The sequence below is a fragment of the Chrysochloris asiatica genome, unplaced genomic scaffold (genome assembly GCF_000296735.1).
Source record: "Chrysochloris asiatica unplaced genomic scaffold, ChrAsi1.0 scaffold00186, whole genome shotgun sequence".
In the NCBI taxonomy this organism is placed as follows: Eukaryota; Metazoa; Chordata; class Mammalia; order Afrosoricida; family Chrysochloridae; genus Chrysochloris; species Chrysochloris asiatica.
This window is the reverse complement of record NW_006408704.1, coordinates 5,841,716-5,863,286: the sequence shown is the minus strand read 5'-3', so window position 1 is coordinate 5,863,286 and position 21,571 is coordinate 5,841,716. Positions and strand designations below refer to the sequence as shown.

Sequence of the window (21,571 nt, the reverse complement as noted above, 5' to 3'; positions counted from 1 at the left end):
GTGCACATGGCACATTCTCTAGAATAGATCATGTCTTAGGCCACAAAACAAATCTCCATAAAAAAACACTCAGAAAAACCAGAAAGAGGAAAGATGAATAGAGAGAGCAGAGAGTAGTAGAGAAAGGTCAGAAATGGGAAAAAAAATTGAAGAGGGTAAATGAGAAACAGAAGAAAAGAAGGAAAAACAAAAGCAGAGATGAAAAGGATAAAATTCAAGGGAATGAAAGATGAAGAAGAGGAAGGAGAAAGAATAAACAAACAAAAACAATGAAACAACAGAAGGGAAAAACTAAACCCAAAAATAAAAACAAAGAAACCAAAAAAAAACCAGTGTATCTGTTGGGAGCTCACGAAGTGGGTGTGGGAGGGATGTGACAGCAGAGTTCCTGGCCCTAGATGGAATTTCTGTTGCCCTTGGTGTTGTCTATGTTCAGAACACTCAGTCTGGAAGTAGTTTGTGAAGGTCCTTGATGGAGCTGGTTTCAGTGTCTGTTAGAACCACAGGCAGCTGGTGGCAGGGTAACTGTTTAAATGCTAGTCTGGTGGCTCTGTGGATTTTGTAGGTCTAGAGCCACTCCTACCTGAATACAGGCACCAAATCAATCAGCACAGCCAGCTCCCCCCTCACACTAGCTCCCAACTTGGTGGCTCCCAACTCCAGGGGAGTAGGGACTGTGCAGGGGATGGATGAAGGTAGGAGCTGGCTACACCTCTGGTCTTCTGGAGTATAGGGAGGAAGAAGGAATTGCATTCTCCCCATCACCTGTGTGAATCTGCTTTGCCAAGCCTTCTGTTGGCAGAGCTGCTCACAAGACGGTCCCACTGCATCTGGCTGGCCGATCAGGAGTCAGTCTCCCTCTCTTGCCATTCCTTATCAGCTCCTCCTCCAAGCAAGCACTCAATCCACTTAGCTAACCTTTCCTCTAAAGTTCAGGGTTCCTGAAGTTTCTTCTGTGTCTGTTTCATTTGGTCTCTGCAATCTTTGTTGTAGAGGGTCTGCCTAGTCCACCATCTTTCTGGAAGTCCCCATGTCTTCATTTGCATCACTCCTATTTCCCTGGGAAAAGGAGAGACCAGTAGTTGCTCTCTCCCCATGTCTCCCCGGCCTCCATCATTCTGTCACCAACCTCTCTCTTATTGTACATTGCCTTCCCCTGCAACCAAGTTAACACATTTCTGTCATCTAGCCGGTGAGCACTACCCCCTTCTGCCCCACTTCTGGTAAACATCCAAGAATGTTTCTTGACTTTTTATGATAGTGATTACAGACAGTGTTTGTTTTTTGTGATTGACTCATTGTGATTTGTGATTGACACTCAGCACGATGTTCTCCAGGTTCATCCATGTTAGGAGGTGTTAACAGAGATTCATCATACTCTTTAATGTTTCTTAGCATTCCATTGCAAAACCCATACATTTAAAAAAATGAAAATGATTCTGAATTGTGTTCAATGAAAACTCAAGACTCCTGTCCTCCTCTCCTTATTTTCAGTATGCAGTCTGTTTAAGAGACTACCCACATTTTAAAATGATAATAAATATCAGTAACAAATCTTGTTCCTGTATTTTGAGTTAAGTGTTTTACATGTATTTGAGGAACCCTGGGGAGTCCTGGTGTGGTTCTGTAGAGTAAACACTGGACTACAAGGTCTATTTGAACCGTTATTCCCATAGGCAGGATCCGGGGGCTAAGCTAGCCACAGAGGGAACTCAGAGCTCAGGATTGGTGATGACGACAATGGTGTTAGAGCAGTTTTGCCCCATCCCCATGGCAGGGCAGTGAATTCAAGCCTAGGGTTACATCTTATTAACTGTTTGCCTTAGTGATGGTGGTGCTGGTGTGCTGTGGAGTCAATTCCAACTCATTGCAACCCTGCATAGGGTTTTCAAAGCTGTATATCTTTACGGGAGCAGAAAGCCTCATCTGTCTCCCAAGGAACAGCTGGTAGTTTCAAACTGCTGATTGTGAGGTTAGCAGCCCGACTTGAACTTTTGAAAAGTAACTAACACTCTATGGGCTTGCCCCAAAGGCCTTGAATGCTGGGCTGGAGAATGTGGTTTTAGGAGGCAGTGGGGAGATAGAAAGATTTGGGCTATGATATGTGGACTTTATCCACATGATAGATAGTCCTAAGGTCTTAAAACTGAGCAGTGGCATGGTCAAGTCTATATTGCGTAGGGTGAGGCCTGGTGAGGCATCTGGAGACAACCTGGGCTGGAGGTGGACCAGATCACAGCATCTCAGCACTTGATCCCTGTGAGACGATGATGGGTGTCCATGTGTCTGCATGCTGGACGGGGAGCTGCATATTCCAGAGTGTGAACAGGGACTATCTTCCTCACATGTTCAGAGACATTACTAGTCTGCTGAGCCCTTTTGTGTCTGAATTCTCAAGTCCCTCTCTCAACAGCCCTGATAGGAGGCAGCAGCTGTCATTTTCAGCATTTCTGTTACCTCATTTCCTGGGAGAGGACGCTAAGGCGCAGGGAAGGGGAGTGATCGGTCCTAAGGTTACACAGTAAGTGGGTTTGGAAGTGGGCATTTCTGGTTCAGAATGTCAGATTGCACCCTTGACGAGAGAGAGTTATATCTTCACAGATGAAGAGACTGAGAACCAGAGAGGGGACCATGCCCAGGGCACGGTGTGAATTTGAGGGAGAGCCAGGACTAGAGCCAGGTCTCTGGCTTTTAGATCCAGCCTCTTCATGGGTGACCCACTTTACTGAACAAAATACAATTCTCTCTGTCCATCTTTTTTTCAGGGAAACCAGCTCCTTTGGCAGCTTCAGTGAGGAGAGGCACAGATGAGCAGAAGTGGAATCAGCCTGTGCAGCCAGCTCCCTTTTTGGGCCCAGGTATGGAGGGTCATTCTAGTTCCTCAGGTGTCCAGCACAGTGGCTCTGTGCATGCTGCAGACTCACATGACTGTGTCATTGCATGCCAGTTGCTCTTGTGAAAATGAAATACATATGTGTGTGCCAGTGGAATTGTAAGTGAGGGGTGTTGCCTTTTCCAGCCCCAGATCTACTGCTTTGTCCCCAAATACCTGAAGCAGAGGGGAAGTGACTTGCCCACAGTCACACAACTATGAAGTGCTGATAAGGGCTGTGGAGTCCATTCCAACTTATGGAGACCCTGAGGCTTTTTTCTGAGGAACAGCTGGTAGGTTTGAACAACCAACCAGTGCTTATCCTACATCGCCATACCAGAACCCCCAACTACGAAGTTGAGCTCTGTGATTTGAATGCTCCTGACACTAGCTGCTACATGTATAGCTATCCCACAGCCTTCAGACCATTTGAGATTTGTCACATCCCCTTGTGCCTGGGGTGAGGAGGTAGGAGGCCGGCACACAGGGGGTGCTCAGGGGCCCATTGCTAAATGGCAGAAGGACTCAGCCAATAGACCCCATCCCCCCAGTGTAACTGCTACTCACACCCACACCTGCATTCTCACCACTTACTTCTCTCTTGAGTGGGGAACCAAAGGTCCCTAGCCCAGTGGAGCTAAGGGGACTACTGATGGGCAATATGTTTAGGCTTTTACATTAGTCCGATCTGTATTTGAATCCTAGCTCTGCCACTTTCTAGCAGGAGAATTGCTTTGCCTCAGTTTCTTTATCTGTGAAATGGGCATAATAATAGAGCCTACCTCACTAGATTGTGGTAGGGAGCCACACATCTCAGTCCTGGCACCAAGTAAGCACTCATTAAATGTTAGCTGCTATTAGTAACATTACAAGAGTAATTTGACACAAGCAGTTTAGAAAACTAGTTCCAGGTCACCAAGTCTCTATTGTTTCCTGTTGGCTAAATTTTTTTTTTAAATTAAGATGGAAAAAAAAAAAATTTAAGATGTTTGGCTGTCTTTTGAATCTTGGGTCCCTGGCATACCATTATAAAATAGACACTGGAGGGGGAGAAAAAGGAATAGCCAGAAATATCACCATAGAAAGCATATAAGTCTGTCTTCTGCCTATAACTGATTGTTATTCTTATGTGCCGTGGGGTCGGTTCCGACTCACAGTGACCCTGTACAGGGTTTCTGAGGCTGTACATCTTTACTGGAGCAGAAAGCCTCATCTTTATCCCACAGAGCAGCTGGTAGTTTGGAACTGCTGACTCTGAAAGTAGCAGCCCGATTTGTAACCACTATGCTACCAGAGTTCCTTATAACTGATTGGAATACCTAAAATGGGGCAACAATGTGCCCAGGGAAGGAAGCTTCCTGTGGAGCCTAGGCATTACATAAGATCATAGGTGGAATCTTGAACAGCATCCAGAATCTTCAGAGGTGGGAAATTTCCACTTGAAAGGACAAGCAGACCAGCCTGGAGTGGCTAGGAGAACAGAAGATACTTCTTGAAAGAAAGACTGACAAGAAAAATACAAAATAATAGAGGCAGACCGACTGATGACTATAAGAACAAGCAGGTTGCTCGCCTAGGAGACATTAAGGCAAATGATCGGGTCCCCTCAGAGCAAACCTCCTTCCAAGACTGAGACTCAATGGAAATACACGCTCTGATGGTGACCACATTCGTCACCGATAATGGGAAGTGAGGGGAAAACAGCAATGAAGCTGCAAGCTAATCCCTACAACGTTCAATAGACTCCTGTGAACTTGGGTGGAGACCTGGTTGGCCACCAGTGTTGCAAGACCTGGGGACTCTTGGGCCCAGAGTCAGTGACATAGCCACAGAGGACTAGAGTGGAGAATGAAGCGTCCAGCTGATAAGAAGAAAGGGCATATACACAAGAACACCCATACTTGCAGATAATACCCACTTGACCTGGCTTCAATGACTGAATGATCAGAGCTCCGCTAGAAGAAGAAAGAAGAGGAAAAAAAGAGTAATCTGATACAATCTGGTGAACTTGACCTACACCGATGAATGCAGTAGCTCAAAAGAGGGAACAAATCTTTAAAGCAAGGATCATTCCCCCCCCCTCCATACACAGAGTAGACAGGGATGGGCAACTTGGAAATTGGCTACCCAAAGTGGGGAGGCTATATAGGCAAGAAGTGACTGGCTTACAAGTTTTCAAGAGGGAACCTAGGTCCAGAGGGCGTGGAGGAAGGTAGTCTCCACTGAATAGTATCCAGTCTGACTAGGTGGGCCTGATGAAAGGAAATGCAGATAGGTCTCTTGTGAGACAATAGTGAATAATTGTTATCAGGATTGCTTGTGAGGGTTGAAAATGTAGAGGTAGATGTTTTTGTAGCAAAAGGAGGGGAGTGATTGACTTTGCAGTCTAGGAGCTACTGCATCCATAGGTGTAGGTCAAGTTCATCAAATTGTATCAGATTACTCTTTTTTTCCTCTTCTTTCTTCTTCTGGTTAAGCATAGCAATACTTGTTTATTTACTCTGTAGTTGTTCTTAGGTGCCGCCAAGTCTGTTCCGACTCATAGCAAGCGTATACACAACAGAATGAAACACTGCCCTGTCCTCCACCAATCTCACAGTCCTTACACCTGAGCCCATTGCTGCTGCCACTGTGCTGATCCATCTGATTCCTCTGTTTTGCTGACCGGGAACTTGTCCCTCCCAACAGCATGTCCAAAGTATGAGAGATGAAATCTCACCATCACTACTTCTAAGGAGCATGCTGGCTGTACTTCTTCCAAGACAAAGCTGTGTGTTCTTCTGGCAGATCACAGTACTTTCAAATCTTCTGCTCCAGCACCGTAACTCAAATGCATCAATTCTTCTCCAGTCGTCCTTTATTCGTTGTCCAACTTTCACGTGCCTATAAGGTTACTGAAAATACCATGGCTTGGGTCTGGCACACCTTAGTCCTCAAACTGACAGCTTTAAAGGGGTCCTTTGCAGCAGATTTTCTAATGCAATACATCCTTTGATTTCTTGATTGCAGCTTTCATTGGTGTTGATTCTGGATCCACACAAAATAAAGTCTTTGATTACTTCAAAAAAAAAAAGAAGAAAAATGGAGAATTTTCATCAGCAATTAAAAATAAGGGGCAATGACCCTAAAGCAGCATGATGCTGGTTGATGACAAAAGAGAAAATAATCATGAAATAAGGCAATTCTAGGGTGTGCTGATAACGTAGCAGTTGCAACAACTTCTGCTTTTGGTTATAGTAAAACATCATATACATCTGCCTGCCTTTGCCCTCTTCTTTCTCTTGATCGGCCCTTAGAACCAAATGTGCCTTGACAGGCCAAGATCACAGTTAGAATCTACAGACAGACAGGATGTCCACTGTCTTAGTTTTGCCAAGTCTGAAAATAGGAGAGTAATCATTAGTTTCATCAAATGAGACAAGGTTTCACTGTGGCCCCGAGTTCGCAGATTGATCATCTTGGAGGAAGGACTTCTGTAGGAGCTGAGAACATAGTGGCAGGGCAGGGAGTTATGTCTCAGCCCAGTGTTGCTTCCACTGTGTTAATCTGTCTCATGGGAGGAGTGGGCCTTCTTCTTCTTGTTGAGTGTTGTTGTTGTTAAGTGCCACTGAATTGGTTCTGACTCATAGCAACCATGTATAAAGTTTCCAAAGAGCAACTGGTGGATTTGAACCACCAATCTTATGATTGTTGTTGTTGTTAAGTGCCGTCGAGTCGGTTCCGACCCATAGCGACCCTGTACAGGGTTTCCGAGGGTGTAAATCTTTATGAGAGTAGAAAGCCTCATCTTTCTCCCGGGGAGCAGCTGGTAGTTTCAAACCGCCGACCTTAAGGTTCGCAGCCCGATTCGTAGCCACTACGCTACCAGAGCTCCTTAGCAGCCTAGTATTTATCCTACAGCACCACACCAGGACTCCTTTTTACTGTTAGTTTTTTTGTGTTTTTTTTTTACCATTGTACACTAAGCAACCGTTCTTTTATTTATACAGAATCCTAAATTAAAAAACTATTTTGCTTAATTCTTTTAATAAGCCTGTGAAGCCAACAGGCTAGATGTTTTTAGGTCCATTTTATAGGCAAGAGTGGAAACATTGTTCCCACATTTATTACAAAATAGATTTGGATCATAAACCCTAAGCTTGCATCCTTACAACTACTTTTCCTCCAGGATTTAGTGATATATCATTTTAAAGTAATCTGATTTCACAGTGCTTTACATCATAAGAGTAACAACTATAATCTGTTCTTGGCAGGTTAATTCTTGCATAATCTGGCACATTTTAAGGCATTGTTCCACTCTAAATTAGTTTCTCCATTATGTTTGAGATCCCCATAAGCCAGAACAACAGCAAAGCTCATCTGAAGGAACCAAAGGACACAAAGGTAAAGCTTTAACTTGGATCTGGTACACTCTCATCTGCTGAGATGGGAATTTAAAAGGGTCGACACTGATGACCAAAAGCCTGTTTTTTCATGTCTAACACCCCTGTCCTCAGGAGTCTTTTCTTGGCCAGTGTTCTCATTGCCAGCAGGGCAGAGGGCAGTATTTCTAGAGTTCAGAATTTGTAAGGAGAGGGCAACACTAAGGGTCTGAATAAACTGCCTGTCTAAGGCCTAAAAGACCGTGCCAAACTAAGAAAATGGTACACTCTTATTCTATCCAGCCTTTAGATGAAACCCAGTGAAAACAACGTGGCCATTTCCTTGAGTCGTGTTCTTACTATGAAACACTAGTTGGTTTAAAGGGGAAAAGCTTTCTCTGTAAGTTTTGGTCCTCCACAGGATGTGGAGCCAGATGTGGAGACTAGCAAAACCAGGAATCTGAGTGACCATTCCTGGGTGTGTGGATCCCTGAGAAGGGTCTACAGTATCCTAAAATTCCATTTTCTTGGGGAAGAGGTCCTTTTCATAGATGCTCAACAAAGTCTTGACCCAAGAATAGGTTAAATCCTGAATTAGAAAGACAGTTGTAGGCTAGGATAAAGAAGCTACTAGATACACATATAGACAGTCAAGTTTGAAAGCTCTCAAACCAAACCCTCAGTAAAGCAGTTGGAACACAGACTTATCTCTATAAGCTTAGCACTTGGGTGTACTTCTAATTATATTTCAAGTTCTTTTCACTTGAAAGAACTTAGGAACACCCAGGTCAAATATATCCCTGAGCTTGACTGTCCTGGGGAGAGTCTCCTACACATGATTGGGTGTTCACTGACATTAAATTCCAGGATATGACAAAGTAGCTCTCCTCACTTAATGGCGACTGTGAGTCCTTTGCTGATTCCAGAGATGCAGTGTTCAAGTGGAAAACACTGGCATTTTTCCTTGGTGTTGGGCTGTGATATGGGAGATGCCTATCCTACACACCTCCCATATCACTGTCCAGCTGAGCCCATCTCCTTGAGAAAACCCACTTTATTCTTGGTAGAGTGGTGGGCCACAGAGAGATGGAAAGGGCACAAGAACTGTGAGACCACCTGGAAATAATTCCCGGGAAGGCAGTTTCATGAATGAGATCTTCTAAGCAAATGAAACCAAACTTCCCAGGTCTGTCATTGGGATGGTCTTATTCTTGACCTTGGCTTGTCCACGTTTCAGGACAGACTTCAGATTTGGAAATCCCTATGTCACAAGGTTCCACTGTATGCAACACTTTTAGGGGTAATGTGGTCACTTTGACTCAATCTTAGTGTTTTAGAGATGACATTTATAGGGATCGGTGTGCCTTTTTTGGCCTTGTTGGGTAAAACAGTTTGTTCTGGTTCCTTCCAGAAAAATCTATGAAGCAAATACCACACATCAAGTTCCCTGATAGATGTAGATTCACACCTGCCAGCCTACCTTCTACTGTTCTCCCACAGGGAGCTTTTCCTTTTTTTTATTTTATTGCATTTTAGTTTCTGGCAAATTAGTTTCTTACTCCACAATTCATATGTGAATTGATGTTGGTTGCTATCCCTTGTGTCAACATTCCCTTCTCCGTTTCCGTCCCTCCATTTTCCTTCCCCTTTCTTGCCTTCTCATTTTTGCTTTTGGACAGATCTTGCCCATTGGTCTCTTACAGTTGTTCTAAGGAGCACATTCCTCATGGGTGTTAGTATTTATAGGCCAATCTGTTATTTGGTTGAATGGTGAGAGGCTTTAGTTCTGGATTAGAAAGATGTTTCAGGGCAATAGAATTGGTGATTCCTCTAATCTTTATCACCTCAGTAAGTCTGGTCTTTTGAATAAATTTGAGTTTTGTTCTACATTTTTTTTGCCATTCTAGCTGGGACTTTATGTTGTGTGCCTAGTCAGAGCGGTTGGTAATGGTAGATGGAGTAGGCTGTGGTTCATGTGGACTGTTAGCTGGATGGCCTCATTGTTGCCTTCTCTCTCCTTTGCTTCAGATGGGAGGAGGCCAATAGTTATATTTTAGATGGCTGCCCCCAAGCTTATAGATCCTAGGTGCTACTCACTTAACTAGGATGGTGGTGGGTATGTGCTGTGGAGTCGGTTCTGACTCATAGCAACCCTGCATAGGATTTCCGAGGCTGTAAATCTTTACAGGAGCAGAAATCTGCCTCATCTTTCTCCCACGGAGCCACTGATAGTTTCAAACTGCTGACTGTGAGATTAGCAGCCCGACTCATAACAACTATGCTACCAGAGTTCCTTACTTAGCTAGGATACAGAACATTATCTTTATAAACTATTGTTGTTAAGTGCTATTGAGTTGGTTCCAACCTATAGTGATCCTGTATAGGGTTTCTCAGGAGCAGCTGGTGGGTTTGAACCACTGACCTTGTTGTTTGCAGTCCAGTGCTTATCCTATTTGTTGTTGTTAAGTGTTGTTAAGGTTCTGACTCAGCAACCTTGTATAGGGTTTCTGAGGAGCAGCCGGTGAGTTTGAACCGCTGACCTTGCAGTCCAGCGCATTAATGCACAGTGCCACACATTATATGCCAACTGACCTAGATGACCCGTGAGCCTTCAAACTCAGTGCCATGTGTTAGAGCCTGAAATCTAAAAGCTTGTGGTCTGCTGCAGTCAGATCCCTAAGCCCACCTTGACGTAAGTACAGACAGCTGGGTCTGGAGTGCTTTATACACTGCTGACAACTGTCCTGCCAAAGTGACCAAAATGATATTAGGAAAGTTGGGAGAGGCAGCTTTGCCCTGAGGCAGAATGCATTTGAAAATGGATTAAGGCCACTCCTCTAGCCAGCCCTGGGAGGGGCAGTCTTCCTGTCTGGGATTTACCTCACCAGGAAGGTACAGGTACGGATCTGGTCTGATCTGATCTCGGTTGTAAGCAGGATTGGGCCTGGTTAGTACTTGGATGATACCCAGAATACTGTAGGCTTTATTGGACTCTTAGTGTGGTGCTGCAGGTAATACACTGGACTGTAAAATTTGGTCTGCAAGGTTGGTAGTTCAAGCTCACCAGCCACTCCTCAGAAACCATATACAGGGTCCCTATGGGTCAGAACCTACTCGAAAGCACTTAACAACAACATAATATACGTTTGTATTTTGGATCTTTTTCTCTCCCAAAACATCCAGCAGGTGTTTGCATATGTCTAGGAATTTCCATGGTGTGGCGCTGTGGGTTAATGTGCTAGACTGCAAAGTCTGTTTGAACCACAAGGTCAGTGGTTCAAGCTTACCAGCCGCTCCTTGGAAACCCTACATAGGGTCGCTATGGGTTGGAACTGACTCGATGGCACTTAACAGCTATCTAGTAAGTGATTAGTAATTGCTTTCTGTTTGTAAGCTTATTCTTAACTTTTTAGAAAAGTGGTGTCGTGTACTGTCCTCCAGATGCATTCATGGTATAAGATGTTTTGTTTTCTTTTTTATTATGACAAGTTGTAAAACTACACAAAGACACAGAACGGTAGACAATGAATCCCCATGTATCCATCACCCAGCTGCAACAATCATCAACATGTGTACTGTCCTCCAGATGAATTCATGGTATAAGATGTTTTGTTTTCTTTTTTATTATGATAAGTTATAAAACTACACAAAGACACAGAATGGTAGACAATGAATCCCCATGTACCCATCACCCAGCTGCAACAATCAGCAACACGTGGCCTGAGCCTTGTACCACCTACTATCTTGGCCCATTTCCCATGTCTCCCTTGGATGTTATTTTTAAGCATTTTACTATGGAACATCTAAACTTACACAAAAGTTAAGAGCAAAGTCTAATGAACCCTCACATACTCATCACCCAACTTCTGCTATTTATCATCTCATATTCAACTTCCAATACTTAGAACTAAATCCCGGGGAGGCTCTCTGGTCCCAATGGCCAGAAAATCTCTTCCTTCTGTCTGTCCACCCCTTGAGCACACAGGGAGCCCTGCCCCCTCCTGCCCAGTCTTTTCTGAACAGCAGGCCTCATTCTGTCCTGACACTACTGCCTGTGATCTAGCTGAGAGTTAATGATTGTTGTTTGGAACCGACTCCCCCAAGCATCCCCACCTCTGATCCTGCCCCACTAATTAGGTCTAAAAGGAAACAAGGGAGGGCAGGAAGTCATGGAGATAATGGACTAGTTGTTCCTATCTGGTTTGTCTGCTTGTGGTATTGGCCCAAATCCTGGTCCATTTCCCCCCAGAACCACACGAATAAACATACTCAACCGGTCCCCCCAGTAGTAGTCCCTGCCTGTGCAAGAGGAGACCACAGAGCTCCTCCAGCTGAGAACGAGAGGCCTGTCCAGCCCAGGGCAAACCCCAGACTGAATCAGACAAGAAGACTGTGACATGTGTGAGACAAAACAGATTCTGGAATAACTGGCAAAGGGCGAGGCCAGAGAGACCTTGTTCCCAGGGCTCTGTGCCCTGTGGCCAGACCCTCAGCACAAAGCAGTGCATTCCCAGAGCTTGGAGGCCCAGTGATACATAAGAAGATGAGAATTAGATAGAATATGGAACTAGCACAAAAACTAAAGTACCTTGGTATTGTCACAGTGAAGTGTCCAGATGCTGACCTAACCCAGCAGCTCCTTAGAAGAAAGACCAGGTGATCTGCTCCCATAAAGATTGTTGTTGTTGTTGTTAGTGCCGTAGTGACCCACCAGGTTTATGATGAGTGACTGGTGGGTTTGAACCACTGACCTTGCGGTTAGCAGTCCAGTGCTTATCCTACAGCACCACACCAGGACTCATTCCTACAGCCTAGATAACCTTGTGAGCAATTCTACTGTCACATGGGGCTGCTATGAGCTGGAATTGACCACACCACCCACCAGCAACATGCACAAAGACTAAGAATTGCACGGATATTCTCGTTTGAAACAAGGTTAACTATGTGAATTAAAGTTGACAGAAAGAAAACCATGAAGTAACTCAGAACATGGTGGGTACAGGTGGAGCAGAGTACCAGGAGATGGGGTACAAAAGGGTGCGTGTAGCCCCAGTCTGGGGAGTGCAGGAAGCTGTGCCGAGGCCCAGAGGGGAATGACAGACTCTTTGCAGGGCGAGGGAGACCCGGGTTAGTCCAGTCCTCTGAGAAGGAGACCCCAGAAGTGGACTAAACATGCACAGATTTCATGAGGGCAAATAGCTGAGAGACAATGGAGAAGGAGCCCAGTGTCTTAGTGACCGACTGCTGCAGGGACAGAAATACCATAAGCGAGTACCTGTAGAGAGCAGAAATGTATTTTCTCACAGTTCAAGGAGTCTAGGAGTCCTGGTGTGGCACTGCAGTATAAATACACTGGACCGCAAGGTCGGTTTGAATGGCAAGGTCAGTGGTTCAAATACACCAGCTGTTCTTTGGAAACCCTACACAGGGTAACTGAGTCAGACCCAACTTGATGGCACTTAAACTTAACTACAACAGCAGTGTAGAAGTCTAAATTCAGGGTGTGATGGTAGGGGAGGTCCTTTTTTGTCTATTCAGCTTCTAGTAGCTGCCAGCAATCTTTGTAGATGTATCTGTGCCCATTGTCTGTTTTCCTTTTCTCCCTGGGTGTCTGTGTTTGTAACTCTGAAGAGATTAGATTTAGGACCCAGACTTTTCTTGGCATGACCTCATTAACATACAAAAAAAAGACCCTATTTCTAAGCAAGGTTATATTTATAAGTCTGTTGTTGTTAAGTGCCATTGAGTTGGTTCGGACTTATGGTGGTGGTAATATGCCCTGGAGTCGGTTCCGACTCATAGCCACCCTGTACAGGGTTTCCGAGGCTGTAAATCTTTACGGGAGCAGAAAGCCTCATCCTTCTCCCACGGAACAGCTGGTAGTTTTGAACTGCTGCCCCTGAGGTTCACAGACCGATTCATAACCACTGCGCTACCAGAGCTCCTACAAGATCCCTATCCCCCCTGAATTTAGAAACCATCTCAAGAATAGATTTGACACATTGAACACTAATGACTGAAGACCAAATGAGTTGTAATATAACATTGTTGTTAAGTGCCGATGAGTCAGTTCCAATCCATAGCAATCCTATATAGGGTTTCTGAGGACCAACTGATGGATTTGAACTGCTGATCTTGCAGTTCATCCTGACCTAGCAATCCAATGCATTATCCTTAAGGACATCATATATGAAAAAAGCAAAAGGTCATTAAAAAGACAAGAAAGAACGAATGGACCGAAATGAATGTCAGAAGAGATACTAAAACGTGCTCTTGAATGTAGAGCAGATAAAGTGAACAAAATAAATGAAGTGAAAAAGCTAAACAGAAAATTTCAAAGGGATAACTTGAGAAGACAAAATGAAGTATTACATTAAAATGTGCAAAAACCTAGAGTTCAAAAACCCAAAGTTCAAAACATGCTTGGCATTTCTCAAGCTGAAAGAATTGTAGAAAAAATTCAAGCCTCCAGTTGCATTATTGAAGGACTCAGTGGGTATTCAAAGCATCAAAAGAAGGTGGAAGGATTGCACGGAGTCACTGTACCAAAAATGGTCAACACTCTACAATTTCAGGAGCTAACATATGATCAAGAACCCATGATATTGAAGGAAGAAGTCCAAGCCTTCAGACGTATTTTTATCAATTTCTAGAGGTGAAAAACAAGGCCCTAGGAATTGAGAAAATATCCATTGACATGTTTCAACAAACATGTAAATGCCAGAAGCACTCAGTAGAAATTTGGAAGACAGCTACCTCACCTGACTGGTGTTCATCCCAAAGAAAGGTGACAAAATGCAGAAGTTATCAAATAATATTAATATCGTATGCAAGTAGAATTTTGCTGACGATAACTTTTTAAATGGTTGCAATAGTACATTGACAGGAAACTGCAGAAATTCAAGTCAAATTCAGAGGAGGCTGTGGAATGAGGACTATCATTACTGATGTCAGATGAATTTTGGCTGAAAACAGAATACCACAAAGAAGTTTTTGTTGTTATCATTGTTGTTGAGTGCCATTGAATCAGTTCCAACTGTTTTACTGACCGTGTTGTTGTTGTTGTTAAGTGCCGTTGAGTTGATTCTGACCCATAGCAACCCTGTACAGGGTTTCCAAGGAGCAGCTGGTGAGCTTGAACCACCGACCTTGCAGTTCAAACGGCTTTGTAGTCTGGCGCATTAACCCACAGTGCCACACCAGGACTCCTTACTGACCATGTGGATGGTAGCAAATTATGGATATCACATCTGTAAAGACCTTTTTTCAAGTAAGATAATATTTAAAATTTATGGAGATTAGAGCATGGAGGAAGGTGGGGAGGAAACTCCTTAACCTGTCTGTACTCTAAGGAGGGTTTGGCGGGTGTTGGAGTCTGTCACCAGAGTTGTCCCTTGTCTTCTGGAACAGAGCCCCATTCAGTCAGTGTGGGGGAACTGGAAAACATGAGGTCAGTGCAAATGCAGCAATGGAATTCAGAATGCAGTAGTCGGGGCCCAGGGTCACTTGCTCCCACAACCACTGAAAGACTTACGAACAGAAGGCCCAGGAAAGGAAGTTAGGGTTGCCCTTGTCTCAGGCCTTTTTGAGGGTGAAAGGCACCCAGGCCTTATCTTGGGTAAGTTTGGTTTTGTCAGCTCCTGCCTGGGTTACTTAACATGCTTTGGCTGGAGGTTTGAGGCCACCCAGAACACGTTGGGAGAAAGTCCTGGGTGATCTACTTCTGAAACGTCAGCTACTGGAAAAGCTATGGAGCACATTCTGTTGGAAACACATGCGCTTGCCATGAGTTGGCATGGGCTCAGCGGCAACCATTGTTGTTGTTGCTTTTTGTCTGGGTTAGTAGGTTAGCAAAGCTGATTCGAATTACTGTGGTGCTGTTTTCAGTACTCAGAATTAATTAATTTGTGGTCAGGGTTTCAGATGAATTTCCCCTTTCTTAATGTTGTAAATTAGGAATACATGAAGCAGATGGATTTGGCCGGTAGCCCTGCAATCAGTTGGGGCCAGGATCCCTTGGAAGAGCCAAACCCCAAGTCACTGAAAAGCCATATCAGCAGCTGGGTATTTCCAGAGGAGTAAGTGAGGCTTCTGGCCTTTGTTTGGCCCAGGGCAGCTTCTGAGTAGTCACAGCTGTGACTCACTCCCTGCCTGTCACCCTCGCTAACCCAGCAGATCCCATACTGCTCACAGTCTGCAGATTAGTCTTCACATGGGGCCTAGTGAGGACAGTCCAACCTCCTTAACCTGACTTAGGAGTCCTGGTGTGGCGCTGTGGGTTAATGTGTCAGACTGCAAAGTCATTTGAACTGCAAGGTTGGTGTTTCAAGCTCACCAGCTGCTCCTTGGAAACCCTATACAGGGTCGCTATGGGTTGGAATCTATGCGACGGCACTTAACAACAACAACCTGACTTAATCTCCTTTTCTTACTAAGGGATTAAAGGCATGCACTGTGGAGCCAGATGGTTCCATTCCTGGCCCTCTCACTGACTGTGCCCTGGAAAAGTTCCTTACCCTCTGTGTGTCAGTTTCACCATCTGCAAAGAAGAGTTGATTAATGATACCATAGCTGCCAGGATTATTGTGAGGATTCAGGTGTTTGCTAAGGAAGTGTGTCTTGTCCCTACCTTGCCCTTGGCTTTCCTACTTTCACACCTCTGCACACGTTAGATTCAGTGTCTCGAGGCCCTTTTCCCCATGTGTAAAGCCCTTTTCCCACTTGTGTAAAGCCCTTCTGCATCTTTCAAACCCAGCCCACTGCTTCTGTGAAACCCTCCTTGATCTCTCAACCTGCGTGGTACCATCTTTCCTCCCTCTGACCTCAGTTTCCTGTGGGCTGTCTTCTGGGAAGATGATTACTGCCATACTTGTCACAGACGTTTCTGGAAACCTAGGCCAGTGGCTAATTTGCCTCTCTGTCCTTCACTGCTCTTTGGATAGGCAGTGGGGATAGTGTAGGGGTGAGGAGTATGCTGTTAGAAGTCAAATGGATTTCTTTGTGGTGGAAATATATTCATACATAAAACATGCACCAGCTCAACAATCTCTGCATGTGTAGTCCGCTGACATTAATTGCACTCTTTAAATTGTGTAAAGCCCTTCTTGCTACCCTTTTCCAGATTATTTCACCACCGCTATCAACTCAGTGGCCCCTGAGAAAAATCAAACAGATGTAAAGTTGAACCCCGGCTCGACCACTTACTGGCTGTGTGACCCTGGGCAAGTTACCGCATTTCCAGTGCCTCTGTTTCCCCACCTGTCAAATGGGGGTAATAAACAGGGATCTGTCATAATTCTTAGCTGAGGGAGAGCTTGAGCAGTGTGTTGGGTGGCAGCCATCGCTGTATGTCAGGTACCTGTGTGTGGTGTGTGACAAGTGGTCAAAAGACTAGACCGGGAGTCCTACATCCTTCCCTCCCGCAGGCCATAGCCTGATGCCCAGCCCTCTTTTCCAGGGTCTGCTCCAGCCAGAGCCACCCAGCAGGCCTTCCTCCTGCCTTTTTCTGAAGAAGATACTGGTCACTCCTTAAAAACCAGCACCCCAGCTGCATCTGATTCAAAGGTAAATTCGCTTTCACGAGAATATCCTTCCAGTTTGTGGTTCCCTTTCAAAATGCAATTTCTTGATTCCCTGAGACCACTGTGAGGGTGGGAGCAGGGAGGGAGATGGTGGTGTTTTAGTGAGCACAGCACTTTTAAATGAGAGCTGACAATTGAGGTTCCGCCTCCACAATTTATTACTTACAGTAGTCATTTGCCTACAACTAGGCCCCCTTACAGGAGCTCTGGTAGCATAGTGATTAGGAGTTGGGCTGTTAACCTCAAGGTCAGCAGTTTGAAACTACCATCTATTCCGTGGGAGAAAGATGAGGCTTTCTGCTCCTGTAAAGATTTACAGCCTTGGATAACCCTGTAAAGGGTCACTATAAGTCAGAACTGACTCCACAACACATAACCACCACCAGACCCCCTTACCTTTTGTTGTTTGTTTTTACTTTAAAAATCTTTAATGATATTTAAAAGCAGTGTCATTATAAATCTGCTACTTTTATTAATAAGATATTGCTGCTGTTGTTAATTGCAGTTGAGTAGGTCTGAATCAGAGAAGGGTTAATAAGGAACAGCTGGTGGGTGTGAACCACCGACCTTGAGGTTAGCAGTCCAGTGTTTATCCTATAGCACCACACCAGGACCCAGTACTCCAACAAGATATTGTGATGATGGTGGTGGTGGTGGTGTGCCATGGAGTTGGTTTGAGATTAGTAGCCCAACTCGTAACCAGTATGCTACCAGAGCTCCATAACAAGATACTACCAAGCCTCATTCTTTTGGAATCTGTGCCTTGTGGTCAACAGTGTGCCTATTCTCTCAACAGACAAGTAATTCACTATTCTATTTTTCAATCATTCATTTAACAAATATCCACAGAACACCTAGCATTTCCAAGGACTGTGTAGCTATTTGAGTTTTCAGAAGGTAACGCAAATTTTTAAAAATAAATCAATGTTTACATATGATCATTTTATTCTTAGTATATAGGCTTCTTGTTGTTAAGTGCCATCAAGTCGGTTTCGACCCATAGTGACCCTGTATAGGGTTTCCAAGGAGCATCTAGTGAGTTTGAACCAGCGACCATGTGGTTCAAACTGACTTTGCGGTCCAGCACATTAGCCCACAGTACCACACCAGGACTCCAGTGTAGAGGTGATAGAAGGAAAAAAACGTTATCCATAATGTACAATTCCATTGCTATTTAGCATTAATGGGGCTAGAATATTCCAATGAACTGTTTCTTCAGGACCAAGAGCAGGTTCTTAAGCATCAGAAAGATCAGGACATTTTTGTTCTGTAGTATGGAGCCATTAGCACCTCTGCAGAGAATCACCACCCACAAATGAGCTGGTTACTGACAAGAACCTCATATCCTGAGAGTACCTTCTCACTAGTGACAATGAGAAGGGACTTGTTTAAAGACTTGAGGTATATATATGCACATATTTTAAAAACTTCTGTGAACTGAGTGAAAATTTACAGACAAGATCATCAGTTTTACATTCATCAAATCATGTACTTTGTTTCATCTCAGTGACTGCACTCCCCTCCAGGGAACAGCAATTGTCCCTCTTCCTCCTTGTGGGTCCTGTTTCTATTCCACCTTCCTTCTCATCTTTAAGACTTCTTGTTGTGATGTGCCGTGGAGTGGGTGCTGACTCATAGTGACCCTGTACAGGGTTTCCAAGGATGTAAATCTTTATGGGAACAGAAAGCCTCATCCTTCTCCACGCGGAATAGCTGGTAGTTTAGAACTGCTGACCTTGAGATAAGCAGCCCGATTCGTAACCATGACACTACCAGAGCTCCTTCTTTAAGACTTGAGATGTATTAAGTCTTAAGGACATTTTTAAATAATAAAAGAAGACTGTATCATCTAGCAAATAAAATATTAATGGTAAAAATGCGTTTTCTACATAATCATTGTGAAATAAGGTTATCGATGTCAAATACAATTTGCATTTCTTCATTTGCTTTTGTCCATGTCTTCATGACCAACTCTTCATTCTTCCTTCAAAAATGTTATGTGCCACACCTAAGGCAATGAGAAATTCGGAAATACCATGGTAAAAGACTTGAACATTCATCTACAGCTACCTATAGGATATTAGTTTTGGTTCCACTTATAGTATGCAGTTTGGACCTAATGTCTTTTCATAGCCATCCTTTGACAAATTTCTGGAAAACATCTATCGTGATGACTTTTCTAAATCTGTACAACTCAGGCTTTGTTGCATCTTGAAGAGCCTTCAGGTTCCACTATGGCAGACCTTGCTGCATGCCCTCCTCATTCGGCAGGTGCACGGCTCAGTGCAGGAGCTCTCCTGAGGTTTGAATGGCTTGGGTTCAGGGCCACATCATGACTTCCATAGGTCCTGGTACTTTCGCCTTTATGTTGCTCCAGAGTTTGCATTTGATGTCCTGGAGTGATTGAGTCCAGTTGACAAACACCGCAAATAAACAAAGAAAGAGAAAACCCCTTACTGTTAGGAAGCTGGCTCACTGGACACCCGCAGCAAAGAGACTAGTTTTCAGTGGTGTCCAATACTTTTTTGACTGGCAATATTTATATCTGGTTTTTAACAATGCTAATCAGCATGCAAGGAAATCTGGTAGCTTAGTGTTTACAAGTTGGGCTGCCAACCTCAAGGTCAGCAGTTCGAAACTACCAGCGTTTCCACGGGATAAAGATGAGGCTTTTACTCCTGTAAAGATTTACAGCCTCGGAACCCCTATACAAAGTCACTAGAGTTGAACTGCCACACCACCACCAATCAGCATTCAGGTGGGCTACAATCTCATCACTCCAGCATTCACACCGATTCACTGGGTAATTGGAGATCTTGGTAAGCATATCAAAAGGGTTAACTCTCCAGATGCTTCTCTGGGTGGTTACTCTTTTTCAGAAGCCACCTACCAGGCTTAGAGCCTAGGCAACCATCAGTACTCTAAAAGTATATATCTAAGAAGCAAGTCTTGGTGTGGCACTGTGGGTTAATGCACTGGACTGCAAGGTCTGTTTGCACTTAGCAAAAATAACAAAATGTTTCCATGAATTCCCAAAAGCATTGTGAGCCTTGGGACTGGACCTGCCGGGCCTGCTGGAGAAGTTAGTTTTGTGAAGTTAATTAGCTAATGATTACTTAATAACTGGAGGAAATAGTCATGGTGCAATTGAACACCAGCAATCAAATCTGTGTATGTAGCATGGTCCTAGTTTTGTTCCTGAATCCTTACAGCTGTCACTGGCAGGAACTGCTCTCAATTTATTAGCAGTTCAGTGGATAATGAGATTATGGGTGACTTTTCTCCCTAATTATCAAAAACTTGTAATATAAACACATGTAACTGTGGGAACAAGGACTGAATTCGGTCTTTGTGATTTTTGGAAGATAGCTCTTGGAATTTCCGTAGCACTTGAGATGCCTTATGATGTAAAATCTCTGGCTAATACTGAAATGTTTGCAAATGACTTGGGAGCCTCAAATATTACATCTGACAACCCACCTCAGGGTGGGATGGGGACACGATACAATAAGTAATGTACATTCATTGGTCAGTCAGTCATGACTATGCTTTGAGGCCCCAAGCCACTATGCAGTGTTATAAAAGGCCCTGAACACACATGTGGTTTGGCTTTCTGGACCTGTGGAAACTCCACACTTTGGAGAAAGTAGCGTGTCAATGAGACAGTGGAGGCCCTGTGCCAAGGCCCCTACCAAACCTCTCCTGGTGCGTCTCTCAGTTTTTATCCTTTCTGGTTATGATAAAGTTTGAGTATGTATGATAGTAAACCCCCTGCCATCATGCTGACTTATAGCAACCCTATATAGTGTTTCCAAGACAGAAAATCTCTACTGGAGTAAACAGTCTCCTCTTTCATCCTTGCGGCAGTTGGTGGGCTCAAACTGCAGACCTTGTGGCGATCAGCCCAGTGCCTAACCCACAGCACCACCAAGGCTCCTTAAGTACAGCAATGTTGCTGTTGTTAAGTGCCATGGAGTTGGTTCTGACTCATGGAGACGCATATAGAGTTCCCGAGGAGCGGCTGGTGAGCCTGAACTGCTGAATTTGCAGTTTAAACTGACCTTACAGTCCAGCGCATTAATCCACAGCACCACACCAGGATTCCAAGAATAGTAATAGTGTCCATGAGTTCTATGAGCTGTTCTAGAGAATTCTTGACACTCACTGGGGTGATGAGCCAGCAGGGGCGTGAGTCTACTTTTTTGGCATTGGATGGACAGAGTCTTTCTAACTTGTGAACTCTGGTGGCTAACTCGAAGAAGGGTTGTGTAGGCAGTTGATCAGAAGAACAGTTCCCATTTGTATGTTTCAACCTGGCTCAGGGTGGTTCGGGATGAGACAGGGCCTGCTGGTTAGGGTAATGAAGGCAGTGGGGATGAGGGCCGGAGCCATTTCCACATGGGATTTGGACTCATGCTGACCCTTAACCTCACAGTTAGCAGTGAAGGTGCAGTTTGTCCAGTCAATGCAGTAACTTCAGAGAAAATTAAATTTATGCCTACAAGCCTATTTTATAAAGGGCAGTTATTAAAGCAAGGCTGATCTTTATAGACTTAAGTTTGCATGTGGTTTACGAAGCTTAGATTATGGGAACATCTGGAGGCTCAGCATGTATATACCATGTAGAGGACGAGGACACTCAACTTGGCCATTGACCAGCTGTGTGACCACACCTCAACTCATTGGCTTCCTTCATGTTCATCTCTGAAAGTGGAAAGAAGGGAAGCTAACACTTATTGGGCATTGTTCATGTGCTA

At 44.3% G+C, this 21,571-nt stretch overlaps 1 protein-coding gene across 1 annotated transcript in view; it reads left to right on the top strand.

Annotated features, from left to right (window-relative positions):
• IRAK2 (interleukin-1 receptor-associated kinase 2) overlaps nt 1–21,571 on the top strand; it is a 115,750-nt gene that overhangs the window by 53,747 nt on the left and 40,432 nt on the right. The window lies entirely within an intron of this gene.